The 19,436-nt window shown below is 49.9% G+C and overlaps 1 long non-coding RNA gene across 1 annotated transcript; it reads left to right on the top strand.

Moving 5' to 3' along the window:
* Positions 1-700: 700 nt before the first annotated feature.
* On the top strand, positions 701-18,836 carry LOC128830493 (uncharacterized). Its single transcript, XR_008443591.1, has 5 exons — positions 701-864; positions 8,529-8,636; positions 8,758-8,857; positions 17,532-17,651; positions 18,373-18,836. It is a non-coding gene; the product is annotated as an uncharacterized LOC128830493 (long non-coding RNA).
* Positions 18,837-19,436: the final 600 nt, after the last annotated feature.

Genomic DNA, 19,436 nt, shown 5'->3' with positions numbered 1-19,436 from the left:
GCAGGGGATGGGGGGAGCCGGGAAGGGGCTTTGGGTGCCCATCGGTGCTTGGCCGCCTCTTTTCTGTCTATAAATAGCCGACCGGGGGGAAATCCCGGACATTTTTAGGTGTTTAAACCCCCCCCCCCCCCGCACGGCTATTTATAGACCGAAAAGCTGGACATGTCCGGGGAAATCCGGACATATGGTAGCCCTAATTTAGCCATCTATAAAATGAATACAATGAGGTGGAGAATGAATGAGTTCCCTGGATCTGTGTGCAAAGCTCACCCCACCCCTCCAGATCAGGGACATCAGAATAAGGGGTGCACTGAGAGCGGAGAATCAAGTGGCAATCATATTCTGAAAGTTTGCAATACCAGAGTGCTATCAGTCAGTTTGCAGTTGGAAAATCCACAGTGGGGGCCATTGTCTTCCAAGTGTGCAAGGGCATTAAGCATATTCTGCTGCACAGAACTGTGACAGTCAGTAATCTGCAGGGAATAGGGTGTAGATCTGCAGCAATGGGCTTTCTGAACTGCAGTGGGACAATAGATGGCATATTCCTTTTCTGCCATCATCCCACAGAGTATATGAACAGAAAATAATACTTTTCCATGGTGTTGCAAGTGAGTCATCAGGGAGGCTTCACTGATATCAGTGTGGGCTGGTGAGAGAAGATGCATGACATTCACATCTTTAAGAACACAGGATTTTTCCAAAAGCTTCAAACAGGAACAGTCTTCCCCCATCAGTGCATTCGCATCGGCAATGTTGAAATGCCAAGCGTGATTCTGGAGGACACAGCCTATTCCTTGCTCCCCTAGCTCCTGAAGCCATACACCCTGAGAGCATCAAAGACAGATTCAGCTGACAGCTGAGCAGGTACAGGATGACTGCTGAATGTGCTTTTGGTAGATTAAAGGATCACTGGCCATGTTTACTAGCTAGATTGGATCTAAGGGAGGCAACCATCTCAATCATTATAGCTGCATGTCATGTACTGGGTAATAGCTGTGAAGCAATAGGTGAAAGGCTACTGGCTGGGTGCAGGGGTAGGTGAACTGTCTGCCTGCTGAATTTGACCAGCAAGATACAAGGGATATTAAAAAGCCAGCTGTGGGGGTATTCTGTTAAAGGAGGCCTTAAAGGGCGTTTTAACTGTCAGCCACAATAGCACTGTGTGATGCTTTTATGAAATAGTGTGCCTTCGTGTGTACAGAGCTTAACTATGTGTGTGTTAATGACTCCCATTTTGATCTGGTAATGTAGCAGTTATGCTAGGTGTAAACTAATATACTCAGTTTCCAAAATTAAAACGGTATTGTATGTAAAGAAGCAGAAAACAACGCTAAAGAAACAGAAAACAATACAAATTACAAACATTTTAGCACCCCTGTAAGACAGTGACCCATACTTTAAAACCCCATATAAACAAACATTTATGTATGAAAAACGTATTACAATGTTGCAGTCACATTACAAACTATGTAGTGCATTGTGACTGATCCTGTGGTTTTCACAGGTTGGTGTTGGCACAGTTTCACTGTAATTACATCTGTATTCCTCCTCTATTGTCCACTCCAGAAGTGCCCTGTCAGGACTCAGGTCTCCAGCCATCACATGTCTCTGGGCAGGGACCTTGTTCCACTTCCTTCTGACTGGGCAGACTGCAAGAAATAGGGCAGACAATCCCCCAAACTGGTGGTTTATTCTGTAATTAGATTCACCAAGTCAGTTACAAAACAGCTTCTGAAGCACTATGCTGGTTAACAAGAAGTCAAACACAGTCCTCTTTAGGCAATCCAGCCCTTGGCTCCCATCTAGACAGCCAAGTCTAATATCGTGAGGAATTATTGAAAACCTGATTCAACATATGTGAGGTTCACCAATCCCAAAGGATTAGATACTTATCCCCAGGTCAATGAGAGTCTGAAATCTTACCCAATAACCACTCTGATGCCAATCCTTTAGTAACTAAAACCTAAAGGTTTAATAATAAAAGGAAAAAGAAAGAAGAAAGTTACAAATGGTTAAAAGGTCAATATACATACAAATGATTTCCAGTATTCTTAGATCAAGATCACAGCAGTGATGCAATAAACTGCTGGCTTGTAAAAGTCTCTGGAATCATCCCAACAGGTCAGAATACAAAGGCAGCTTAGATGTAAAGTCTGTTAGAGTCTTTCCATACATTTTCCAGGGTATTTCCAAATAATTATTTGGAAAATCTCCATCTTATGGCTTACGCTTTCCCTGTTCAAAGTTTAAGCAGGCTAGAGTGGCAGGATCAGGCCCGGGGCTTCTCTTTTACAGCTCTTCTAGCAGGCTGACAAGCCTCCTCACAGAAATTGTTACAGCAGGACCATCCCCCAAAGAAGAATAGGTAATGCAGATTGCCTGTGGACCATTGCTTTGAAGCTAATCTTCTATTTCCAATGCATACCCAGGTAAACTAGTTAAACTCATTTACATACAGCAATTATCTGGTCCTCCATTATAACATAGATAGTTAAGCTGAAGACAATGTAGATAATATTATTGGTTTCCTGCAGTACCTTACACCTTTTATCTTCGGGTTAACTGGACACAGTTGCATACATAATTAAGGCATGAAAGGGAATTAGCATCTACAAGCTAATTTAGTTACTTTGTTAAACTTCTAACAGGATATAGGTAAACACAGCCAAATACATTTAACATCTATCCTTGATTACTATTACTGCAAATGAATGCGTTGATGTGAAATTCTGTGAAATTCACATACAAGTGAATTGTCTTAATACAAAGACCTCGTTAAGTTGTAATGGGTCATACACAGGTTGGCTGGTCTGCCAGTGCCACAACAGTGTATTGCCAGCAATCACAAATTACCACACAGCTCTTTGTAAGCATGCAGAGTTATTCTCAAGGCAAAAGCATTACAAAGAAATCATAATGAAAACAATAAACCGATTTAAACACACACTAATCATACCAAGAGTCATCAAACTTATGAAGCGCTAGTAGGCTAAAGTCTTTTCAACCCATCTGCATGGGTCTGTGGTGTCCATGCTCCACCAATATTTAGGAACAAGGGCCCGGCTCCACCAATGTTTGGGCTTACCGCACTTTGGGGGCCCCCATGCTTCAGTTGGATGTGGGGTCCAGGGTGGCCTGGTGCCAGGTCGCCCCCTGCTGCCCCCCCAGGCCACCCTGGACCCCACATCCCCCTGAAGCACAGGGCCCCCCAAAGCATGGGGCCTGGGGCGGTTGCCCGGGTCCGTCCTATGGATGGGACATCTCTGCTTGGACCCATTCTGGGCACCACCAAAAATTATACAACCTTGCACCCATACCCATCTGCAAGGGTTGGGGCCCTCTTGGACAGAAGGTCCTGTCCAAGGCCCTGAGTCAGTTTAAATCCAGTTTGAATCAGTACATCCAAGCCCCCCAGGATTAGGATCTAAGTGATTCACCTTAATCACTGCCCATTGTTTTTGGTTCCTGGAGGAGTTAATACATAAACTATTCATAAACTTAATACAGTCTGTTCTCAAAAAATATTGCATGGATTACAATATCTGTCACAGGTATAGGTGTACCTATGGTTCTCCTAGTTTTGCTAGGTGGTAGGGGCAGCCGGGAGCTCCTGGCCTTTAAATCACCGCCAAAGCCCCGCTGCTGCTACCTCAGGGCTCCAGCAGTGGGGCTCAGGTGGCGATTTCAAGGGCCCCGGAGGATAGCGGCAGTGGGAGCTCCGGGCCCTTTAAATCGTCCCCGGAGCCCTGGGGAGGTGGGTCTCCGGCAGCTATTTTAAGGGCCGGGGAGGTAGCTGCTGCCGCAGCCCTGGACGCTTTAAATAGCCGCCGGAGCCCCGCCGCCGCTACCTCAGGACTCCAGGGACGATTTAAAGGGCCCAGGGTGGTAGCTGCGGCAGGAGCCCCCAGCCCTTTAAATCACTGCCCGAGCCCTGCCGCCGCTTCCCCAGGGCTCCGCTGCTGGGAGACCCAGGCCCTTTAAATTGCTGCCAGCGGAAGCCGATCCGCCCCGGGGCGTACCGGCTTACTTTCACCTCTGCCTGAGGGTGAGGAAGGCACAGAGAACCCAGCTGCTACTGGTGTCCACAATAGGCTGGGGAAAATATTCTAATCATTTGTCATTTCAGTTTGGTTGTCCTACAAGAAAACATGTCCCAGTTTTCAGAGTAAATTTTCTGTAAATTAAAATGAAATATTGTTTCTGCTGTGAATGGCTAACTTGGCATTTCTCTACATTATGCTTTTTCTGTGAGCTCAATTGTTAAAATGTGGGTAAAGGTTCACAAAATGCTGCAATAATCTGTAATAATGAATGGGAGACAAAGACTGAATTAGTTAAAACAAAGAAGCCAATTGATATAATTGTGAAGCATCTTCAGCTGACTTCAACTAGCTTTCTTTTTCCCCCAATAAAAGTTATTAGCATCATTAATACCATCCAAGAGATTGTCAGACAGAGGGTCAGGGAGAGTTAGAGGGGCAGAGGTGTTTCTTATGGAGGGAAAAAGGGATATTGTTAAAATGAAAGCCTACTTAATATTTTACATTTCAAATGCTTTAACTATTTTCCCTTCTTTTCTGTATCTTTAATAAAAGGTTAAAAAGACTTTTAATGGTGTGCTTGCATGGGACTAAGCAAACCGAGGTTTCTGTATTCCAGAAGCCCAAAACTTGTTTAATAGTGACAGGGTCCTATTAACATAGTTGATTAGCTCAGCTCATTTATTCCATTGAAATTAACACAAGCAGTGTATTGATTTGTGATTCTGGAAAATATTTTTATAAATGTTAATTTCAGTATAGATATTGATGCTTCATGACATGTAATAAAGCCAGTGCATACAAAACCATACAAAAATATTAGTGAGTGTCTGATGGTCACATTCAAAATTGTTTGTTTCATACAATGGGCACAAAGGCCCTGATTCAAGGAAGTATCAATAAGACTGAACCACATGCTTGACATTCAGCACATATTTACATACTGTTCTGAAAATGGGTGGACGTAAGCATGTACTTAAGTGTTTTCATAAATTGGAACCAAAATGAATCCATGTGGCAAAGCTACATTGGTATATCTGTATAAATGACAGATACTAAATCAGTAGAGTTTGGAATATTGGAACAAGTCCCAAAGGTGCCTGGGTTGAGCAGCAGTCTGTCAATCAGTTGATCAAATGAGTGTAATTTGGCTGTAGAACTGCATGCATAAAGTTATTAAGGAATTTAAGGTGTTTAATGGACCGAGGATGTATTAGCGATATATAATGTCACATTGATCTAGAACCCAGTATGCCTCTAAAATACAGGCGCCGCATAAAGTCTCATTAGCACTGAAAAATAAAGTAAAAGCTAATTGTGATCAGATGGTAAAATTAGGTGACATTAGGAGAATACAGACACCAACCATCAGTATTAACGGTATTGTCATTGTAATAAAACCCAACAAGTTAAGTATTTGTAATAAACCCAAAAAATCTGAACAAGGGCATCAAAAACAAGCGCTACTTTCATAAGAGCAGTCAGTGGGGTCAAGTCTGTACTTCAAAATGTAAGAGTATTTTCAGTTTTGAATACAAGCCAAAGGCTGATTCATTAGACAAAATGTTTAACGTATATTATCTGTATTTGTTTTTGTTTTTTTAATGGTGCAACAGCAGCCACCGGAATGTGTGTATACTAACCATTGGCATGCAATAGGGATATACTTTTTTGTAACTCTAACTTGTCATAAATAATAGAGAATAACTCAAAGAATAAGAACAGGAGTACTTGTGGCACCTTAGAGACTAACAAATTTATTAGAGCATAAGCTTTCGTGAACTACGCTTATGCTCTAATAAATTTGTTAGTCTCTAAGGTGCCACAAGTACTCCTGTTCTTCTTTTTGCGGATACAGACTAACACGGCTGTTACTCTGAAACCTGTCAAAGAATAAACTCAGTCTCTTACCAATACTCCTGTGCGTCACACTCCTTTTATTACTATTATAACCTTCTATTGTGTAAACCTCCCCCTTGCTTGATGCCATGTGTCTCAGCATTCAGAGTCTATGCACAGAAGCAGAAAGCACTGCATGGTAAATAAGGAAAATCATCATTCCAATAGTGTGTATGCCACTTGTTTCCCCATTTATGTGTTCATAAGTGGGGGTTGTTTACTGGTTGGAACAACAGTGGCTAGTTCTGAAGAAAGGGGAGTGAGCCTGGTCCAGTGGTGCAGCAGGAGACCAGTGTATATAAGTAGACAGTCATTTTTATTCAGATGCACTGGATCTTGCTTGCTCTGTCTTTTTAGTGTAGCACGTTTCTCTCTGCTTAAGCACTAGTGCATCTTGAATACAGCTTACAAGTGCAATACAGGAGATGACACCTTATGTAAGCACAAGCAACTTCTGTTTTTCAAATGGCTCACACAAGCTTCTCTTGTTGTTAAAAAAAAAAAAAAAAGCCAAAAGCCTAGAGCAGTTAAGTAGCAGTGTGTCACTGAGCATAAAAGCATCCAAATTACTAGTTATTTATGTAGGTCTCACAGTGTTTGAACAACAATATATATTAGTTCTTACATAGGGCAAGAAGAGAGTCCTGTGAAGTTCTAACTAGCACGTTACCCCAGGGAGGGCGTAAATTCCAGCTTGAGGAGACATACCCGACCTAGCTCTGACTGAGCTACCATGCTAAAAACAGAGGTGGAGCCATGGTGTCACAAGCAGGAGGTGCTAGCCACCTGAGTACATCCCTACGGTCTCAGATGGGATCATACTCGGGCAACAAGCCCCTCTAACCATTCCCATTGCTGAGGCTATGCTTCTATTTGTATCATGCTAGTTCAATCAGTTATTGTGAATATGTCTCCTCGAGCTGGAATTTACACCTCCAGCTCAAAGGGTCGTGTTGTGTCCACCAAGCAAAGTATTAACAACTTCAACAGAACTTTATTTACAGTGCAAGTCTCTTTTCCAAGCTGTAACTGCACACTCTGTAACTCTCCCCCCCTCCTCAACTCCTCCCCCTCCTTCCTGTTTCCTGTCCTTTCAGACTCCCAACAGCCAGTGCTCCCAGTTCTGATAATCACATGCAGCATCTAAATACCTCAGGTAGGCATACCCAAAGATGGCTGTACACCACCTTTGTGTTCCCCTGATCCTGGGGCCAGCCTGGCTCCTGTACAGTGCCCCCAAGTGGTGGGGGGAAGCTCTTTCAGCAGCTGACGATCACCCAATGCAGCCACGTCTTCCTCTCCAGCAGATGGCTATACCAACTATAGGCCACAGGCTGGCTCTACATCAAAAGAATACTTGATTGACACTTAGGTTTTGTCTAAAGTGTTTTTTTTTAACTTGAGCTAATGGTTGCTAATTAACTCAAATTAGCTAACATGTTAGTAGATTTCAGTCTGGATGGTCCGCAAACTTTTGTCCCAGGGCATAAACATTTGTGGTTTACCCTAGAGCCAATATACCATTTTTTGGCATGTCCAGACAGGCTAGCTAATGCGGGGGCAGCCAGTAAACAGGGCTTAAAAACTCTAGGGTATATAAACCCTTAGGTAAGTTTAAGTCTGCTGGCGTACCACCAAGCAGTCTTAATTGGCATCAAGATCTATCCCATGGTCATTAAAATTTTTGATACAGTACACTGGGCCACATCATACCATCAGTTTTTAAGCAGAATTCCCTAATTAAATCAGCAGAGAGTTCTGCTTCAAAACTGACATGATGATATGGGCCACAGAGCTCTGTCTAAAGAAAAAACAAATCAATGGGATGATATAGTCCATGTGTTTAGTTTAGACAGATATATGTGATTTATTAAAAGATAGGCTGCCAGCACTGATCTTCTGTAGAATAAACCATTAAAAAAACACCTTAAGGTCAGGGGCAAGTTCTCTGTGTAAGATGCATATAGCAAAAATAAACCCTTTAAAAACTCTTTTCTCTGAATAAAAATTCCTAGGGTATAGATATACTGAAAACAAAACAAAATAAACCAAAAATTGTAATCCACCACACCAGCATGCAGGCTTTTACAGCAAAGAGAGTTCTGCTGCCATGACCTTGATGTTTTATTCATGAAGTCAGACTAGATCATCATAATGATGCCTTCTGGCTTGGAAATCTATGAATCTCTGATAAAAATTCCTTGCAGGTTGAAACAAGATGAGCCTGGAAAAGAAGTTTTCCACCCCTATTCCCTCCTCTCATCTAAATTTTGGAAGTTATTAGGTCAGATGCTCTATTTTGTTATTTTCTAATAAAACAATCACCAAGTGTCGAATTTTCAAAAGCTCCCCAGTGACACAGAAGCACAATTCCCATTGACTTGGTACTCCTAAATCACTTAGGTGCTTTTGAAACCCTAAAGCCCCTCAATTTGCTGGTGCCATTTTGTTTTAAAAACAAAGTAAATGTCACACTTTAGTATTATGGAATAGCTTTCTCATTCTGTGCAGATATGGAAGTTTTCTGAATACCTGTCACCAAACAAAAGAACCTAATGTCTCTGTGTCTGTTGGTCTTTTATCTTCAAGACGCTTTGCAAAGACTTCTTGCCGGCAACTCCGACAGAGGGGTAGGAGGGTGGGTAATGGAATGGACATGAGCAACACACCTCGAAGAACAACAGTTACGAAAGACAGGTGAGGTAACCATTTTTTCTTCTTCGAGTGCTTGCTGAACTACTCATTGGACCAGTTCAACGGTTACCTAATTTTGCTTTACTTCTAAATGACCTTAAGAAACATGTTGATTCCATTCTAGATGAGTCACAAGCAATATCCCTGGAGGTGGGCTCAGAGTTCATGGTTGTGCAGCTTCCAATACTGCTCTACCGAAGCCAGCATCATCTCAGGCCTGCTGGGTAAGTGTGTAATGGGATGTGAATGTGTAGATGGATGACCAGGTAATGGCCCAGCAGATATCTTGGATCAGCACCTGGACCAGGAAAGCTGCTGCTGAGGCTTGTGCCCTGGTTGAATGGGCGGTTAGCATAGGCACCGACTTCTGCACCTGCCGGTGGGTTCTCGACCCCACTCTGCCCCAACCCTGCCCCGACTCCACCCCTTTCATGAGACCCTGCCCAGTCCCTATTCCAACCCCTTCCCCAAAGTTCCCGCCCCAACTCTGCCCCCATTCTGACTCCTTCCCCAAATCCCCGCCCCTGCCCCGCCTCTTCCCCACCTCCTCCCCTGAGTGTGCCACGTTCCCACTCCTCCTCCCACCCTCCCGGAGCAGCCAAACAGCTGTTTGGCGGTGGCTGGGCGGGAAGCGCTGGGAGGTAGGTGGAGGAGTGGGGATGTGGGTGCTCAGGGGAGGAGGCGGAGGAGGAGGAGGAGGTGGGGGGGAGGGGAGCTTGGCTGCTGGTGGGTGTACAGCATCTGCTAATTTTTCCCTGTGGGTGCTCCAGCCTCGGGGCACCCACAATGTCGGCGCCTCTGGCCATTACAATCGTCGGTGGTGGCATTTTTGCCTGTTCATAGCAAAAAATGGATGCAGGCGGTGATCCATGATTAAATTCTCTGGGCGGACACAGGAAGGCCCTTCATCCTGTCTGCCACCATGACGAACAGCTTGTTGCGGATTGTGGGGGAGTTAGGGCCCTGCACCCCTCTTCCCGAGATTTACTGCGACTCTCAACCAGCCAGTAAAGCAGAAGGTTTATTTAAGGACAGGAACACCGTCTCAAGCAGAGCGTGTAGGTACGACCAGACCCCCTCAATTAGGTCCCTCTGGGAGGTTCAGGGAGCTTAGACCCCAGCTTGGGGTTCCCTGCGTTGCACCACCCAGCCCCAACCGAAACTAAACTTCCAGCCCCTCCCGCTGCTCCTCTCCTTTGTCCAGTCTCCCGGGCAGAAGGTGTTAATTCTCCCCACCCCCGTTCCTGGCTCAGGTTACAGCTCAGGTAGCTTCCTTCAAGGGAAGTCCCACATCCCCACTGCAACTCCCCTGCAACATTCCCAGGTTAAATTTGCCCTGCTCCCTGCTCCGTCACATCTCTCCCCCCTTCGAGACTGAACTGAGCGGGGTCACTTTGACCAGTGACCTGGGGAAGTTCAGGGCTCCCTCTCCGGGACAATGCGTCCGCTATTAGGTTGTTACGTCCCTTCACATGGACCACGTCCATGTCATAATCCTGCAGGAGCAGGCTCCATCTCAGGAGCTTGGCGTTGGCTCCTTTCATCTGGTGCAGCCAGGTCAGGGGAGAGTGGTCGGTGTGCACGGTGAAGTGACGCCCAAAGAGATATGGCTCTAGTTTTTTGAGGGCCCACACCATGGCCAGGCATTCCTTCTCGATGGCCGCGTAGTTCTGCTTCCGGGGTAGCAACTTTTTGCTCAGGTACACGATGGGGTGTCTCTCCCCCTTTTTGTCCTCCTGCATTAACACCGCCCCCAGTCCTGTGTCTGAGGCGTCAGTGAACACCATAAAGGGCTTGTTAAAGTCTGGGTTTGCCAGAACTGGGCCACTGACCAGAGCCTTCTTTAGCGCCCGGAGAGCCTCCTGGCACTCCTCGGTCCAGACCACTTTGTCTGGCTTTCCCTTCTTGCACAGCTTAGTGATGGGGGCGGCTATGGCGCTAAAGTGGGGCACGAACCTCCGATAGTACCCTGCCATCCCAATAAAGGCTTGGACCTGCTTTTTGGTTTGAGGAGCGGGCCAGTTTTTGATCACCTTCACTTTGGCTGGTTTCGGCTTTAGGCAGCCGCTTCCCACCCGGTGGCCTAGGTAGGATACCTCAGCCATCCCCACCTTGCACTTTTCCGGTTTTACGGTCAGCCCAGCCTTTTGGAGTCGGTCCAGCACTTGTCTAACCTGGGATATGTGGTCCTTCCAGGTCTGGCTAAAGACACAGATGTTATTGATATACGCCACGGCAAAACTCTCCATCCCCCTCAGTAGCTGATCCACCAGGCGCTGGAAGGTGGCCGGCGCTTCCTTGAGGCCGAAGGGCAGGGTCAGGAACTCATAGAGCCCCAGAGGGGTGACAAAGGCCGATTTCAGCCTGGCATCTGCATTCAGCGGCACTTGCCAATAGCCCTTTGTAAGATCCATGGTGGTAAGGTACCGAGCACCTCCCAGCTTGTCTAGGAGCTTGTCCGGCCTGGGCATGGGGTAGGCATCGGCTACAGTGATGGCATTGAGCTTCCGATAGTCCACACAGAACCGGATCGACCCGTCCTTTTTGGGGACCAGCACCACCGGCGAGGCCCAAGGGCTGGAAGACGGCTGGATCACCCCCAAAGCCAGCATGTCATTGACCTCTCTTTCCAGGTCCTGAGCAGTTTTCCCTGTGGCTCGGAAGGGGGAGCATTTTATAGGCAGGTGCGATCCTGTCTGCACCCGGTGGACAGTCAGATTAGTGCGTCCAGGCTGGTTGGAAAACAGCTGTTGGTACAGATGCAGCACCCCTCCGATCTCAGCTCGCTGGGCAGGGGTTAGCCGATCAGAGAGGGGAATTGCTTCCAGGGGGAAGCCAACTCTTGTCCCAGGGAATAGATCTACTAAAGGGTCATCTCCCTGCCCCTCCCACTGTCCACACACGGCCAACACCATATTCCCCCTGTCATAATATGGCTTTATTATATTCACATGGTACACCCGGTGGTGGTGTGCCCGGTTTGACAGCTTCACCACATAGTTTACCTCGTTTAGTTGCTTGACAACCTTGAAGGGCCCTTCCCAGGCGGCCTGGAGTTTGTTTTTTCTCACGGGGATGAGGACCATCACCTGATCCCCAGTGGCGAAGGCGCGGGCCCGTGCTGTGCGGTTATACCAGACCTTCTGCTTCCTCTGGGCTCTGGCCAGATTTTTCCTGGCTAGGCCCATGAGCTCGGCAAGTCGTTCCCGGAAGGTCAGGACATACTCCACCACCGACTCTCCGTCAGGAGTGGCCTTCCCCTCCCATTCGTTTCTTATCAGGTCCAGGGGCCCCCTTACCCGCCTTCCATATAGCAGTTCGAAAGGCGAAAACCCGGTAGACTCCTGGGGTACCTCCCTGTACGCAAACAGCAGGTGAGGTAAGTACTTGTCCCAGTTCTGCGGGTGCTGATTTATAAATGTTTTTAGCATCATTTTTAGCGTCCCATTGAACCTCTCCACCAGCCCGTTGGATTGGGGGTGATATGCTGAGGCCCAGTTGTGCCGGACCCCACATCTCTCCCACAAGCACCGGAGTAGGGCTGACATGAAGTTGGACCCTTGGTCCGTCAAGACTTCCTTGGGGAACCCCACTTGGCTGAAAATGGTTAGCAGCGCATTCGCCACAGTGTCTGCTTCAATGGACGATAAGGGCACTGCCTCGGGGTAGCGGGTGGCGAAATTTACCACCACCAGGATGTATTTCTTCCCAGACCGGGTCGTCTTGCTGAGAGGTTCCACTATGTTCATGGCCACCTTCTGGAAAGGCTCCTCTATGATGGGCAAAGGTTTCAATGCTGCCTTCCCCTTGTCCCGGGCCTTCCCCACCCTCTGGCAGGGGTCACAGGATCGGCAGTACTGCCGGACGTTGGTGAAGACCCCAGGCCAGTAGAAGTTCTGTAGCAGCCTCTGCCTGGTGCGCCGGATCCCCTGGTGCCCTGCGAGAGGGATGTCATGGGCCAGGTACAGTAGCTTGTGGCGAAACTTCTGGGGAACCACCAGCTGCCTCCTGATCCCCCACGACTCCACTTCCCCCGGGGGAGCCCACTCTCGGTACAGGAACCCCTTCTCCCACAGGAACCTCTCCTTGCATTTTCTCCTCATGGTCTGTACCACACTGAGGTCAGCCAGGCCCCTTAGCTTTCGCAGGGAGGGGTCCTTCTGCAACTCGGCCTGGAACTCGGCGGCTGGGGAAGGGATGGGGACCTGCTCCCTCTCGTCGGCTGGGTCGGAAGCCCCAGCCACCCCGCGGCCTGTCCTTGGGTGTTCCCTCCCCACCTGGGAAGGGTTTGGTGCCTCCGGTGGGACATCCTTCCCAAGGTCAGGGCGTAGTGCCCCTCGCCGGCTCTGGCTACGGGTCACGACTAAGGCGGTCTGGGGGCTGCTTGGCCAGTCCTCTAGGTTCCCCCCCATCAACACCTCAGTGGGCAAATGGTGGTGCACTCCCACGTCCTTGGGGCCCTCCTTGGCCCCCCATTTCAGGTGTACCCTCGCTACGGGAACCTTGAATGGGGTCCCGCCCACCCCGGTCAGGGTTAGGAAGGTGTTGGGCACCACCCGATCTGGGGCCACCACCTCGGGCCGGGCCAGTGTCACCTCTGCGCCCGTGTCCCAGTATTCATAAACTTTCTTCCCATCCACCTCCAGGGGAACAAGGCACTTGCTCCGCAGGGACAGCCCCGCGCCAACCCTGTAAACGGAGAACTTTGAATCCGGAGCATCTGGCCCCCCAGAGAAGCTGGCCGGGGGCCCTTCTCTCTCTTGAGCAGTTGATAAGCTGCCAGCCCCTCTTGCGTGGGAAGCCTGCCCCTCGTCCGTCTGGGCCTCTACCAAGTTAACCCGGTGCGGGTTCGGTCTGCTCAGTCTGTTTTTGAGCTTGGGGCACTGGGCCCGAACGTGGCCTCTTCGGCCGCAGTAATAGCAGCTTATGTTTCGTGGGTCCCCTCGAGCCGGTCGGTTGTCCCTGATGCTGGGCATTCCCCGTGGGAGGGGATTTCCCATATTCCCCCTTTGGGAGGTCCCAGGGTGACTCTTTCTCTGCATCGCGGCGGGCCTGTTCCTTTGGGGCTTTTCCCTGCCACCCCCTGACCGGCTCTTTACAAACTTATTAGCCAGCTGCCCGGCGTGTCGCGGGTTTTCTGGCTTTTTGTCCACCAACCACAGCCTCAGGTTGGATGGGCACCGCTCATACAGTTGCTCCAGTACCAGCAGTTTAATTAGGTCCTCCTTTGTTTGGGCCCCACCAGCCCACTTGCTGGCGTATTTTTCCATGCGGACGGCTAGTTGCAGATATGAGATTTCAGGGGTTTTATTTTGACTTCGGAACCTTTTTCGGTACATCTCAGGAGTTAGCCCAAACTTACGTAGCAGGGCCTTTTTTAATAGTTCGTAGTTCCCTTTCTCTGCCTTTCCCAGTTGGCGGTACAATGCCACGGCTTTGGGGTCCAGTAAGGGGGTAAGGACCCGGAGTCTGTCCGCGGGATCAACCCGGTGCAGCTCGCAGGCCGTTTTAAAGGCCTCCAGGAAGTTATTCATGTCCTCCCCCTCCTTGTATGGGGCCATGATGCACTTATTAAAGCTCCGTGCAGTCCTGGGTCCCCCCTCACTCACCGCAGCCGGGGGTTTGCTGCCCTTTAATTTTGCCAGTTTTAGGTTATGCTGACGCTGTTTTTTATTTTTCTGTTTCTGTTTTTTTTCATGCTGACGCTGTCTTTTATTTTTCTGTTTTTGTTTTTGTTTTTTCTTTCGTTTATGCTGTTTCTGTTGTTTACGATCCTTCAGCTTTCTCAGTTTTAGCTTTTTCTTCCATTCCAGCCAATTCCGCTCCACGGATGCCGAACGTCGCCGGGAGGATCCTCTGCTGGCCGGCGAGCTTCGCCGGGAGGGTTCCCTGCTGGCCGGGGGGGCCACGGCGCCTTTGGTATTTGCTGGGCTCCTCCCCACCCTTCCCCTAGGCATAGGAAGGAGGGGTCTCGGGAAGCCCTCAGCAGCCGGCTGACCACTCCCAGCTGGGACAGACACTGGTGCCTGCGCTGCATTTGCCAGGCTGCTTCCCTGAGACACAGGGATCAGTTCATTCGCGCGATCTTCCGCCTCTAGCTGGGCAATGAGCTGTTCTTTGGTGAGCCTCCCAATGCGCAGCCGCCTCTGCTTGCACAGCTCCACCAGGTCGCTCTTAAGCCGCTTGGCATACATTTTCCTGCTGGCCACTCACCGGCCTGTGTGCTCACAGCTTCCCACAGTTCCCAGGGGGCCCCCTAGTGTGCCAGCCCTTCTCGAGGTTACCACCTCTCTGCCAGGGTCGAGCTGCAGACTCCTCCACCCCTGGGACCACTCGCTGCGATCCCCCCGGGGGACCCTGTTACTGCAAAAGTTTTTTTCGCTGGTCACACACTTCCAGGGGTAATAACCGTCTCTTTCCCACTCTTCAGCAGGCCTGGTCCCCGTCAATCCCCCTTCGTTTTACTGCTCCCCAGTCACTTACTGCAGGAAGCGCCGTTCACGGGGTGCAGTAGATCCCACCTCTGCCACCAGTTGTTGCGGATTGTGGGGGAGTTAGGGCCCTGCACCCCTCTTCCCGAGATTTACTGCGACTCTCAACCAGCCAGTAAAGCAGAAGGTTTATTTAAGGACAGGAACACCGTCTCAAGCAGAGCGTGTAGGTACGACCAGACCCCCTCAATTAGGTCCCTCTGGGAGGTTCAGGGAGCTTAGACCCCAGCTTGGGGTTCCCTGCGTTGCACCACCCAGCCCCAACCGAAACTAAACTTCCAGCCCCTCCCGCTGCTCCTCTCCTTTGTCCAGTCTCCCGGGCAGAAGGTGTTAATTCTCCCCACCCCCGTTCCTGGCTCAGGTTACAGCTCAGGTAGCTTCCTTCAAGGGAAGTCCCACATCCCCACTGCAACCCCCCTGCAACATTCCCAGGTTAAATTTGCCCTGCTCCCTGCTCCGTCACACAGCTGCGATGACTTGCGGAATGGCTTGGTTCTTTCAATGTAAAAGGCTAGTGCCCTCCTGACATCCAGAGAGTGTAATCTATGCTCATCTGATTTATGAGGTTTTGGAAAGAAGACTGGTAAGTATATGTCCTGGTTGGTATGAAACTGAGAAACTACCATTGGCAGGAAAGCTGAGTGCAGCCGTAGCTGAACCTTGTCCTTGTAGAACACCATGTAGGGCAGCTCAGAGGAAACTGCTCTAATCTCAGAGACCCTGCAGGCTGATGTTATCACCAGCAGGAATGAGACCTTCCATGAGAGCAGAAGAAGAGAACAAGAGACCAACAGCTTGAAGGGGGAGCCCGTGAGCCTTGACAGTACAAGGTTCAGGTCTCAAGGAGGGATGGGATTGCAGACCCGAGGATAGAGCTGCTCCAGACCTTTTAGAAACCGGACTGTCATGTCACTGTCAGTGTTTTCTCACAACATGATGGTCCAGTTTCTAAAAGGTCTGGAGCCCTGGAATGGAGGGTGAAAGGCTGAAATAGCAGCCCGTTGGACATGGATGGACAAAAGGGATAGGCTCTGGAGCTTGAGATGCAGAAGGCAGTCCAGTATCGACTGCAGCGAGGCCTGTTCAGGCCGAAGACCTTGGTCTGAGGCCCAACACGTGAACCGTTTCCATTTGGCCAGGTAGGTCGCCCTGGTGAAGGGCGCCCTGGTGAAGGGCTTCCTGCTGCCCAACAGCTGTTGGACACGGGCTGAGGACTCCTGTTCCTCCACATTGAGCCAAGCAGCAGCCAAGCCGTTATGTGCAGCGCGGCTCGGTTCAGGTGCAGAAGCCTGCTGTGGTTCTGTGAAAACAGGTCTGGCCAGAGTGGTAGCTACAGTGGAGCTGCCACCAAGAGGTTCAGCAGTGTGCCGACCCAGTGTTGGTGAGGCCACACCGGAGCTATCAGGATTACCCTCACCTTGTCCTGCTTGATCTTCATAAGGACTCCGTGGTTTAATGGCACTGGTGGGAAGGCATACAGTAGAGCCGCCGACCACGGGAGCAAAAAGGCATCAGACAAGGAGCTCCTGTCGACCCCATGAATCGAGCAGAATACATGCCACTTCCTATTCTGCCTGGATGCAAACAAGTCCACCTGGGGAGTTCCCCACCTCTGGAAGTTCATGCTGACACCTCTGGATGGAGTGACCACTCGTGGTGAGATGAGAAGGTCCTGTTGAGGTGATCTGCCAACATGTTCCTGGCCCCTGGAAGATACGCTGAAGTCCCACATGCAGAAGTCCCACAGCCAGAGAGATTCTTGGCAAAGGGTTGACGACCAGGCTCCACCTTGCTTGTTGATATAGAACATGGCGGTGGTGTTGTCCATCAGGATCTGGACCACCTTGTCCTTCAGATGAGGCAGGAAAGCCTGGCAGGCCAAGTGAACTGCTCTGAGCTCTCTGATGTTTATGTGGAATGAGCAATCACCTTGCAACAAACAATCTTGCATGCTGAGATCACCCAGGTAGCCTCCCCAATCCAAATCTGAGGCATCGAAGACCAGGGTCACAGACAGGGCTGGGGCCGTGAAGGGGACTCCCTTAAACACTGATCCGAGGTTCAGCAACCATTCCAGGGACAACCATATATGATCCGGCACTCTGACTATGCAGTCCAGGTCATGCTTGTTGGGGATATAGACCAATGCCAGCCAAGCCTACAGGGGTCTGAGGTTGAGCCACACGTACCACACCACATAATTACAGGCTGCCATGTAGCCCAACAGCCTCAGGCACGTGCAACTGGTGGTGAGAGGTTGGGCCCTCACATGCGAGATCAGGTCAGACATAGCTCGGAAACGGGCCTCCGGGAGGAAGGCTCTGGCCTGCCTTGAGTCGAGTACCACTTCTGTGAACTCTATTCATTGCAACAGTGTCAGTGTTGATTTCTTTTCGTTTATCAACAGACCCAGATTGTGACAGGTGGAACGTACCAGATCGAGGTTTCTTTGCACCTGGTCCCAAGATTGTCCCTTGATAAGCCAGTTGTCGAGGTACGGCTAGACCCGAAACCCTTGATGCCTCAGGTAAGTGGCTACTGGTGCCATACGCTTAGTAAATACTCTCGGGGCCAATGAGAGTCCGAAGGGTAATGGTATGAATTGGAAATGGCATTGGCCCACCACAAAATGGAGGAACTGTCTGTGTCCTTGGCAGATGGAGATATGACAGTATTCGTCCTTCAAATCAAGGGCAACGTACCAGTCTCCTGGATCCAGGGAGTCAATGAAGGAGGCTAGGGAGACCATGTGAAATTCCAATTTCTTGAGATATTTGTTGAGGCATCGCAGATCCAGAATGGGTCTTAGGCTCACTTTTGGGATTAGGAAATAGCAGGAGTTGAACCCTTTCCCCCTCATTCCTTGAGGGACCTCTTCTACTGCCCCCAGCTGTAAGAGGTTCTCCACCTCTTGAACTGGGAGTTGCTCGTGAGAAGGGTCCCTGAAGAGGGATGGGGAAGAGGGGTGGGGGTGGGGTGGCTGAGAAGGGTTTAGCCCAAGGATATTATACTGAGACCCCAACAGTCTGAGGTTACTCATGACCATGCCAACTGGAAGGGGCACAGGCAGTTGAGGAAAGAATAAGAAGGTGGATCCTGGGATCTGACTGTGGCGCTGACCTCGAGCACACCATCAAAATGCCTGCGTCTGGCCCCCTTGTTGTCTTGCAGGGCTGGACTGTGCAGGTGAATGAGAGGAAGAAGGGTGACAGTGTTTAAACCCCCTGTCTCTTTCTTTCCTCCTATAGGCACTTTGTCGAGGAGGCCCCCAGGACTTAGGTGGTGGAGGGGGCCGGAATTGTTTTCTCACCTTCTGTGGCATGTGGAGGCCCAGCGAGTGCAGAGTGGCTCGAGAATCTTTGAGGCCATCCCTCAAAGACTCCCGTCAGCTCTGAGAAGAGCCCAGTGCCCTCAAATGGAAGGTCCTGGATGGAGGACTGCATTTCCTGGGACAGACTCAAGGATTTTAGCCAAGAGCTGTGCCCCATTACCACAGCCGAGGCAACGACTCTGGCAGATGAATTGGCAGAGTTCCAGGCCATCTGGAGGGAGCCTCTTGCCATCGCCTTGCCCTCCTCCAGGATTGTGGCAAACTCCTGGACGAGGTCCTGTGGCAAAGCCTCCTTAAACTTGCTGAGGGAGTCCCACAGATTAAAGTTATATTTCCCCAACCAGGCTTGATGGTTGAACACCCGGAACTGGAGACGGGCTGTCGAATAAATTTTCCTTCCAAAAAGGACTGGTCTCTTGGCATCCTTATTCTTAGGTGTGACGCTTGCCTGACCCTGCCAGTCCCTTTCATTGGCTGCAGATACAACCAGCGACCGAGGGGGCAGTGTGTATAAAGGTATTCAAATCCCTTAGTGGGGACATAATATTTCTTTTCTGCCCATTTGGAGGTGGGTAGCATAGATGAGGGGGTTTGCCCCAGCACCTTAGCAATCTTGAGAACCCCTCATGGACTGGCAGTGCGACCTGTGCCGGGGCTGCAGCACATCAAAGAGGGTATCTGACTGCTCTGCCAGCTCCTCGGCCTCCAGTCTCAGGTTGGAAGCCACCTTCTTAACAGGGCCTGGGGCTCCTTAAAGTCATCTGGAGTGCTGGAATGGGAAGGGTCTGCCACCACCTCCTCCGGCAACAAAAGCATCATGGTGGAGGGGGCAGGGCACTTTCCACCTCTGGGGATGGCTCCCTCGGCATTGGCACCTGCTCGTCCAACCCCGTGTCAGAGTCTGCACCGTGTTCTGAGCCTGGTAGTGACGATGCAGGGGGTCGCTTGTCCGAAGCAGCTAGGGAGGAGTGGGTTCCAATA

The sequence above is a fragment of the Malaclemys terrapin genome, chromosome 1 (genome assembly GCF_027887155.1).
Source record: "Malaclemys terrapin pileata isolate rMalTer1 chromosome 1, rMalTer1.hap1, whole genome shotgun sequence".
NCBI classification, from domain to species: domain Eukaryota; kingdom Metazoa; phylum Chordata; order Testudines; family Emydidae; genus Malaclemys; species Malaclemys terrapin.
Note: the sequence above shows the minus strand (reverse complement) of the source record. Positions and strands in the feature narration are given on the sequence as shown.